The sequence below is a fragment of the Berghia stephanieae genome, chromosome 6 (genome assembly GCF_034508935.2).
Source record: "Berghia stephanieae isolate SIO BIC M18660-M18661 chromosome 6, UCSD_Bste_1.3, whole genome shotgun sequence".
NCBI lineage: Eukaryota > Metazoa > Mollusca > Gastropoda > Nudibranchia > Aeolidiidae > Berghia > Berghia stephanieae.
Window position 1 is genome coordinate 18782298 of NC_088365.1, and position 10194 is coordinate 18792491.

Below are 10194 nucleotides of genomic sequence, written 5' to 3' on the forward strand. Positions count from 1 at the left end.
AGACAACAAGTACCTCCCTGCCCACTATGGGAGGTCGGGAACCCCACCCAGTTATGCGTTTATGAAACACCAAAGAGGAGTAAGAAAGTATTCTAAATAAATGCTCAATCTTAAGACACAGAGAGAGAGATGTTTTTTAATTGTTTTTAAGGGTTTTACGGCGCTTGCAACACATTTAGGTTATATCAGCGCCAGTAAAAAGGAAGAAAATGGGATAGTAAAAAGTTCTAGAATTACAATTAAAGCACCCAAGAAAAAGTACGACAAAGGGGAACTAGGAAGAAATAGGGATCAGATGTAGATTCCAAGAGCATACCACCAATGTACTTAGTTTGAGATCACCTATAAGTTTCATCCGGACACGACACAAGCACATAATCCAACGAAGAGGAATACACTCAAATGCTTACACGATACATTAAAAATAACATATAATAATACATAACAGAGAGATGATTTACAAGGAAAAAAATATCATCTCCCAAAACAATAACTATGCATTTGACTGTTTCCCTCCCAGCCAGGACCCCAATCAGGGCCAGGACAAAACCAAGTAACCTCATTCCAAGACAAAGACAGAAAGCATGTTGGAAAACAGATATCAGGGGATATGTTTTATGTTTTAAGGGTTTTTTTTTGTTTGTTTGTTTGTTGCTTTAGGTCTCTTCCAACACAATTGAGGTTATATGAGAGACCGCTGAAACAAAAAAACAAACAATCTAACAAAAATAGTACAAATGTCAATCAAAATCATAACCTAAAGATATCATAAGCTAAATTATAAATAACCAAGAACAAACAGGCAGAGGATTTACAGGAAAAAAAATATCCCCTGTCAAAAATACAATCACAAACCAAAGAAGCAGGATAGGCTAGTAAAGAGAAAAGAAACGACATCACTATCGGATCGTACACCCATGCGAACATCATAGGTATATGATTCAAGGGTGATGCTCCCATCCAACCACCCGCCTTTTAAGGGTTTTACGGCGCTTGCAACACATTTAGGTTATATCAGCGCCAGTAAAAAGGAAGAAAATGGGATAGTAAAAAGTTCTAGAATTACAATTAAAGCACCCAAGAGAAAGTAAGACAAAGGGGAACTGGGAACAAATAGGGATCAGATGTAGATTCCAAGAGCACACTATCAAAGTACTCAGTTTGAGACCACCTATAAGTCTCATCCGGACACAAGCACAAAATCCAACAAAGAGGAATACACTCAGATGCTTACATTAAACATTAAAAATAACATATATAATAATACATAACAGAGAGATGATTTACAAGGAAAAAAAATATCATCTCTCAAAACAATAACTATGCATTTGACTGTTTCCCTCCCAGCTAGGACTCCGACGAGTGCCAGGAAAAAACCAAGTAATCTCATTCGTAGACAAAGACAGAAAGCATGTTGGATAACAGATATAGGGCGATAGAAGACACAGTATGTACCTCCCTGCCCACTATGGGAGGTCAGGATCCCCACCCAGATATCAGGGGATAGAAGACACAGTATGTACCTCCCTGCCCGCTATGGGAGGTCAGGATCCCCACCCAGAGAGAGAGAGAGACATAAATCCAGAGGAACAAAAAAAAAAAAAAATACACGTAAACAATTACTTCCATTATTGTTATAAAATATTTATTCTATAATTGATAGTCATTGTAGTAACAATATTATCATTGTTGGCACAGAATGTGTTATAATGCCTTAACACTCCTCCATTGGGACTGAAGTATGAAAAACACAAATCAACAAACAAGAGAATTGAATCAAAATACACTTTACAATTAACACTTACACAAAATACATTTCTCATTACACATATACGTAATCGTAAATTTGACGAATATCAGAGGCTGGATGTAGGGTAGGAAGAGATGGCATAGGGGTTATGCATACTCAGATCCATAGCCATCGGTCATGTGACAAATAGATCTACATCTTGCTTTCAACACATTGAAATCTTTGTTTTTAAGGGTTTTACGGCGCTTGCAACACAAACAACAAACAAACAAGGCCACACAAACAACACTCACACAAGCTCACATACTTAAATAATTCCATTCAGAAGAAAATCAAGTTAATTTGACATACACATAATCATAGCTACTTGATTTACTTTAAAGGTTTTAAGGCGCTTGTGACATTTTTATGTCATTTCAGCGCCAGTTCAATGAAGACTAGTTCAAAGGATATCGGAAGTAGATCCAAATGCGGTATATCCTAGCAGCTCGTTTGGCTAACACTGTTACAGAACATCTGTCAAAGGGAATACATACTCGAATAGAAACATAGACAATTTACCAGGGATAACACATCATCTCTTACAAATAGATAAATTCCCCCAACTGTTTTTGTTTGTTTTTAAGGGTTTTACGGCGCTTGCAACACATTTAGGTCATATCAGCACTAGTAAAAAGGAAGAAAATGGGATAGTAAAAAGTTGTAGAATTACAATTAAAGCACCCAATTAAAGGGAAGACAAAGGCGAATTGGTTCAAATAAGAAACAGATGTAGATTCCAAGAGCACACTATTAAAAAACTTAGTTTGAGATCACCTAAAAGTCTTATTTTTTTGTTTGTTTATTGCTTTAGGTCTCTTCCAACACAAATGAGGTTATATGAGAGACCGCTGAAACAAAAAAACAAGCAATCTAACAAAAATAGTACAAATGTAAATCAAAATCATAACCTAAAGATATAAGCTAAATTATAAATAACCAAGAACAAACAGGCAGAAGATTTACAGAAAAAAAAATATCCCCTGTCAAAAATACAATCACAAACCAAAGAAGCAGGATAGGCTAGTAAAGAGAAGAAGAAACGACATCACTATCGGATCGTACACCCATGCGAACATCATAGGTATATGATTCAAGGGTGATGCTCCCATCCAACCACCCGCACCTAAAAGTCTCGTTCAGACACAAGCACAGGTCCCCAATAAAAAGAATACGCTCAAATGTTTACAAATCATATTTAATATGTAAACAAAACGTAGTACAGTGCATAACAGAGAGATGATTTACAAGGAAAAAATATCATCTCCCAAAACTATAACTATACATTCGACTGTTTCCCTCCCAGCCAAGGACTTCGGCCAGGGTCAGGACAAAAAAATAATCTCATTCCAAGACAAGGACAAAAAGCAAATTGAGATACAGGGGATAAAAGACACAGCAAGTACCTCCCTGTCCACTATGGAAGGTCAGGAGCCCCACCCACCAACTGTTTTTCCTGACAGCAAAAGACCCTTGGGAGGGCCCTGGCAAAATCAAATGGTCCCATTCCAGAACAAGCACATAAAGCCACATTGAAATAACAAATGATTCAGAAAGATATGTTCGTTTGTTTTAAAGGATTTTACGGCGCTTGCAACACATTTAGGTCATATCAGCGCCAGTAAAAAGGAAGAAAATGGTTTAGTAAAGGTAAGGCAAAGGGGAATTGGTTCAAATAGGAAACAGATGTAAATTCCAAGAGCACACTATCAAAGTACTTAGTTTGAGATCATCTGAAAGTCTCATTCAGACACAAGCACAGGTCTCCACTAAGAGGAATACACTCAAATGTTTACAAATCATATATAATATGTAATAAAACATAATATAATGCACACCAGAGAGATGATTTACAAGGGGAAAAAAATATCATCTCCCAAAATTAACGATACATTTGATTGTTTACCTCCCAGCTAGGGTATCCGGCCAGTGCCAGGACAAAACCAAGTAATTTCATCCTAAGACAAAGACAAAAAGAATATTGGAAAGAAGATAAAGAGGGATAGAAGACACAGTAAGTGCCCTCCTGCCGCCCAAGGAAAGTCCAACACCCCTACGTCCCCACCCCTGAGGGGAATTTCCCCCACTCTAAAAGTATCTACACACACCCTTCCTAGAGAAGGGAATGACACCTATTTCCACACAACCATTGTACTGGGACAATTCGGGAATGAAAAGGGCATAATATGAACACTTTAAGCAGGGAATGACATGTGAAATGAACACAGCACAGCAAACCCGATTTACACACCAGGCAAGGAATGAGAATTGTAAAATGAGGCACGATGAAAATATAAGCCACATGGGTAACATCGGCATGCAATGTTGATAGTTGTTGTACATTATCATGACAAGAATGAAATACGCAATGAACATGATCATTTTTATAATTTGCTTTTCATAAATATAAAATGCCAAGTTATGAATTGGTTTACTTTTAAGAGTTTTTCAGACCTTGTGACATTTCTAGGGTCTTATATGCTTAGACCTGCCAACCCTTCACATTCAAAAAGTGGAATCAGAACGCCTAAAAATAGGAATTTGAGACAAAAAATAGGAATTTCACCCTTTAAACCCCCCCCCCCCCCCCCCCCTTCTTCATTTTTTAAAATTCTTACCATTATCATCATTTTTTAGAAAATCGGAGACAATGGCAGAAAAGTACAAAAAGGAAGAGTGAAAATAGGAATGATTCCACCAAAAGCGGAAGGGTTGGCAGGTATGTGTGCTACAGCTAAAGGGGAGTGATGGGATATCCTTGTCTTTGATTTTCGGAGTTTTACAGTGCTTGCAACACTTTTAGGATATTTCAGTGCAAGTAAAATGATGATAGAGAAGTCAAAAGATTTAGACCTAGTTATAGGCACATAAGAAAAAGTTGACATCTCAATACCCCTGTAGCTAGTCTGAAACCCTTTCAAAGTAAAAGTCCCACACTGAAATCCCTGAGAGAAACACACTCGATAGTTACAAAATAAACATTATATCAAAAATCTATATTATTGATGTTACTAATATATAACAAAAAGATGATTTAAAAGAAGAAGAAAAAGTTGTCCATAACAGCAAAAGACTACAGGCAGAACCCAGGCAAAAAAAACGGTGCCGTTCTAGAACAGGAACATCTGGGAAAGACTGATATTGAGAGGATAGAAGAAATAGCAAATCCGAGCCTATCAGTTCAGAGGCAGCTGACATATCCCACCCATTACCATCCAAAATAATAGCTAACGTGACTACAAAACGAAATTATGTGCTGCATGTATAAATCACGAGCTTCTAATTATCTTACAAAATACCACATGTAATTTTCTGTGTTACATGCATTAACGGGTTACCATGATAAAATAGTACATGTGTAAAACGAGAGTATCATATTCATGATGGCAATAATGAAAATAATTATGAAAAAGTAAAATAAACAAATAAAAAAAAAAGAGTAATACTTAATAACTAATGCTTCTAATAATAGTGGTAGGTCTATCTCAAGATAAGTTTTCCTCCTCAATAATTCGGGACAAAAACGACCAAGATCACACAGTATGCCATTATTTTTTATCTATAAATATGGATACATAATTCTTTGTTTTTGTTTTTAAGGGTTTTACGGCACTTGAAACAAATTCATTAAGGTCATATCAGCGCCAGTAAAAAAGAAGAAAATGGGATAGTAAAAGGTTCTAAAATTACAATTAAAGCACCCAAGAAAAGGTAAGACAAAGGGGAATTGGTTCAAATAGGAAACAGATGTAGATTCCAAAAGCACACTATCAAAGTACTTAGTTTGAGATCACCTAAAAGTCTAATCCAGACACAAGCACAAGTCCCAATTAAGAGGGATACACTCAAATGTTTACAAATATATATGTTAGTTTTTTAGTTTTTAAGGGTTTTATGGCGCTTCAACACATTTAGGTTATATCAGCGCCAGTAAAAAGGAAGAAAATGGGATAGTAAAAAGTTTTAGAATTACAAATAAAGCACCCAAGAAAAAGTAAGACATAGGGGAATTGGGAATAAATAGGGATCAGATGTAGATTCCAAGAGCACACTATCAAAGTACTTGGTTTGAGACCACCTATAAGTCTCATCCGGACACAAGCACAAAATCCAACAAAGAGGAATACACTCAAATGCTTACATTAAACATTAAAAATAAATATAATAATACATAACAGAGAGATGATTTACAAGGAAAAAAATATCATCTCCCAAAACAATAACTATGCATTTGACTGTTTCCCTCCCCGCCAGGACTCCGACGAGGGCCAGGAAAAAAACAAGTAATCCCATTCCAAGACAAAGACAGAAAGCATGTTGGATAACAGATATAAGGCGATAGAAGACAAAGTATGTACCTCCCTGCCCGCTATGGGAGGTCAGGATCCCCACCCAGAAATATATATGTAAATAAAACAAAACAATAGTGCATTTTAGAGAGATAATTTACAAGGGAAAAAATATCATCTCCCAAAACTCATACATTTGACTGCTTCCCTCCCAGCTAGGGCCTGGACAAAACCAAGTAATCTCATTCCAAGACAAAGACAGAAAGCATGTTGGAAAACAAATATAGTTTTTGTGTTCGTGGATAGCTCATACGTTAAGAGTCACGCTCTCACCGGCCAGGCAGAGTTGTCGTACCAATAAGGTCACGGGTTCAAACCCCACCACCGCCGCGAAAATTTTTTATTCTCTATTGTCTTCTGGCACTTTTCTACTCACTTCATCTCTTGTTGTAAAACAAATATAGGGGGATAGAAGACAAAGTAAGTGCCTCCCTGCCCCCTATGGGAGGTAAGGAACCCCACCCCCTCCTCATCACTTATCATATATTAGAGATTCTTCCATTATCTGTAGGTTCACCTTGCTGGTCATTGTGATCCAACTGTAAACAGGAAATGGATGCTCAGTCGAAACTATTCAGCACAGATGTACACAATTCTACGAGACATTCCCTATATCCTAGGTCTACCAGTGTGCCAAGTATCATTATTATATAATAGGCCCTTTTATTATGAGGAATGGAAACTTATTTATGGGATAAACCTGGAATTAGCAGTGATTTTTTTTGTTTGTTTGTTGCTTTAGGTCTCTTCCAACACAATTGAGGTTATATGAGAGACCGCTGAAACAAAAAAACAAGCAATCTAACAAAAATAGTACAAATGTCAATCAAAATCATAACCTAAAGATATAAGCTAAATTATAAATAACCAAGAACAAACAGGCAGAGGATTTACAGGAAAAAAAATATCCCCTGTCAAAAATACAATCACAAACCAAAGAAGCAGGATACGCTAGTAAAGAGAAGAAGAAGCGACATCACTATCGGATCGTACACCCATGCGAACATCATAGGTATATGATTCAAGGGTGATGCTCCCATCCAACCACCCGCGAATTAGCAGTGAAAGTAGTAGTGCTAATAACTATAATTGTAATAACAATAATAATAAATAATAATAATAATAATAATAATAATAATAATAATAATAATAATAATAATAATAATAATAATAATAATAATAATAACAACAATAAAGTTAATAATAATAATAATAATAATAATAATAATAATAATAATAATAATAATATAATAATAATAATAATAATAATAATAATAATAATAATAATAATAATAATAATAATAATAATAATAATAGTTTAAACATTATTCCCAATAAAACAATCAGAATAATTCAATATGATGTTTAATGCTGCCGGCAATCAAAAAAAGCTTAATGGAACAAGAATATAAGATCACAACGACGTATTGATACACTTCAATAAATGTAAATTATACAAGGGTCACCACCCAATAACCCTCTCTGTAATAACACAAACTGCGTTATATCATACTACTCTCATATATTAGAATATCTCTTTCTGATAAAAACACCCCTCTCTATCCAGTTTCTTTGCCATATAACCCAATCTCGCCACCAAATTAACAGACCAATATAATTTTAATCCAATTTTATTGCAAAAGGAGCAATCTGATTCAGAAAATTGGTTCACAAGCCCCCAGCTCAATGTTTACGATCGAATTACATATCGTGCGACTAGATTCAACAAGGACTGCTTTACAATGAACCCTTTCACATCTTTGTCCTCCCCTTTGGAGTGTCTCGTACCTGTCAAGTTTAATTTTCATTGAGGTACACAAAAAGTAAGGATTTGAACTGCGTCTCTGATTCCAGTATATTCCAGTATATTACCCAATAGTAGTAAATCTGACGGAAGGCCTTCCGAAAGCTCCTACATCCCCCCCCCCCCCAGTATTCCCTCCCTCCCCCCCTCCCAAACCCCCCACTAGAACATTATAAAAAAAGTTTTCCCCCTCCCAAACCCCCTACAAGAACAAGAATACTGGGGATGTAGGAGCTTTCGGAAGGTCTCCCAATCTGACAACTGAAAATTTCATGATTGGCTAGCAAATGGTCAAGAAAAGACATTATGGTTGAGGTGTTGCCCAAACCTCCTGGTTTCTACTTGTCGGGAAAAGACAATAACAACAACAAATAAATTTTTAAAAATAAATTAATAAAAAACAGATTAAAATAATAATAATAATAATAATAATAAGAAGAAGAAGAAGAAGAAGAAGAAGAAGAAGAAGAAGAAGAAGAAGGAGAAGGAGAAGGAGAAGGAGAAGGAGAAGGAGGAGGAGGAGGAGGAGGAGGAGGAGGAGGAGGAGGAGGAGGAGGAGGAGAAGAAGAAGAAGAAGAAGAAGAAGAAGAAGAAGAAGAAGAAGAAGAAGAAGAAGAAGAAGAAGAAGAAGAAGAAGAAGAAGAAGAAGAAGAAGAAGGAGAAGAAGGAGAAGAAGAAGAACATAGGAATGAAAAAAATAATTTAAAAAAAAATAAATCTAAAAAAATAAAAATAATAATAATAATAATACTAATAATAATCATAATAACAACAATAACAACAAAAACAAAAATAAAATAAATAAAATGCATAACCATAAAATCTTATTGAAATTTATGGGCATGACTTTCCCTTTTTTTTTCTTCTGTCGCTTCAATTTTTCATTGCAAATCTTGCAACCCATTCCCTCTGATAACCTGGGAATGTCGTCCTACAGGCGGGTTATCAGACCGTGACCATTGTATCAAACACGAGTTTTGCCACAGCTTATCAGCCGATACAAACGTTTTGTATTGTATTTTGACTTTTTTAAAAATCACATTATCACATTCAATTCATATAATGAGATTTTGTACCAATCTCATACATTTCGTTTAACCACACAAATGAGTCGTTTATAAAATATGTATATAATTGTATAAAAATTGAAATAAAAAATCAAATGTCACAAAGATATTCCTATGTATTTCTATTATGACTAATTCTTTGAAAACATCAACAACAACAACAATAAAAACAAACAAAAAACACATACACAAAACAAAGTATCGCACACATAGTTTGTCTACGTTATTAAAATAATCCCATTCCCCTTTATGTACTGTTTAAAGCAAGGAGCTTAAAATAAAACCGGAGAGTTCACTGCATTATGTGACCGAGGCTTGTTCTGCTAACCCATATTCCCAACGCATGAGGTCAAAACACTGGTAGTTTATACTGACAGTAAATAAAAATTAATCACAATAATAGGATAATCAACGATGTTGTTGTCAGTTGCAATAAAAGGAGACTGTAAGTAAAGATCAGAGGTTTCACAGGTGGGATAATTTACTTTTAAAACTTCTCTTAACTATGGACGCGAGCAAACCTTTGACTTCATGCGTCTCGTGAAACCTTTGTTCGTCTTAGCCGTCTCGCGCACATAATGCCAACAAGCAGTAAGAGGGGCTGAGAGCTCCAATTCTATTTATAACCTCCTTGGTATAAAGTCACTTTTCATTACATATAATTACCTTTTTTTTTTTTTTTTTTTTTTTTAAGGGTTTTACGGCGCTTGCAACACATTAAGGTCATATCAGCGCCAGTAAAAAGGAAGAAAATGGGATAGTAAAAAGTTCTAGAATTACAATTTAAGCACAAAAGACAAGGTCAGACAAAGGGGAATTGGTTCAAATAGGGAACAGATGTAGATTCCAAGAGCACACCGTCAAAGTACTTAGTTTGAGATCACACTAAAAGTCTCATCCAGACACAAGCACAGGTCCCAACTAAGAGGAACACACTCAAATGTTTACCAATCCTATAATATAATATGTAAACTAAACATAATACAATGCATAACAGAGAGATGATTTACAAGGAAAAAAATATCATCTCCCAAAACATTAACTATACATTCGACTGTTTCCCTCTCAGCCAAGGACTCCGACCAATGTCAGAACAAAACCAAGCAATCTCATTCCAAGACAAAGACAGAAAGCAATTGGAAAACAGATTAGAGGGGATTGAAGACACAGCAAGTACCTCCCTGC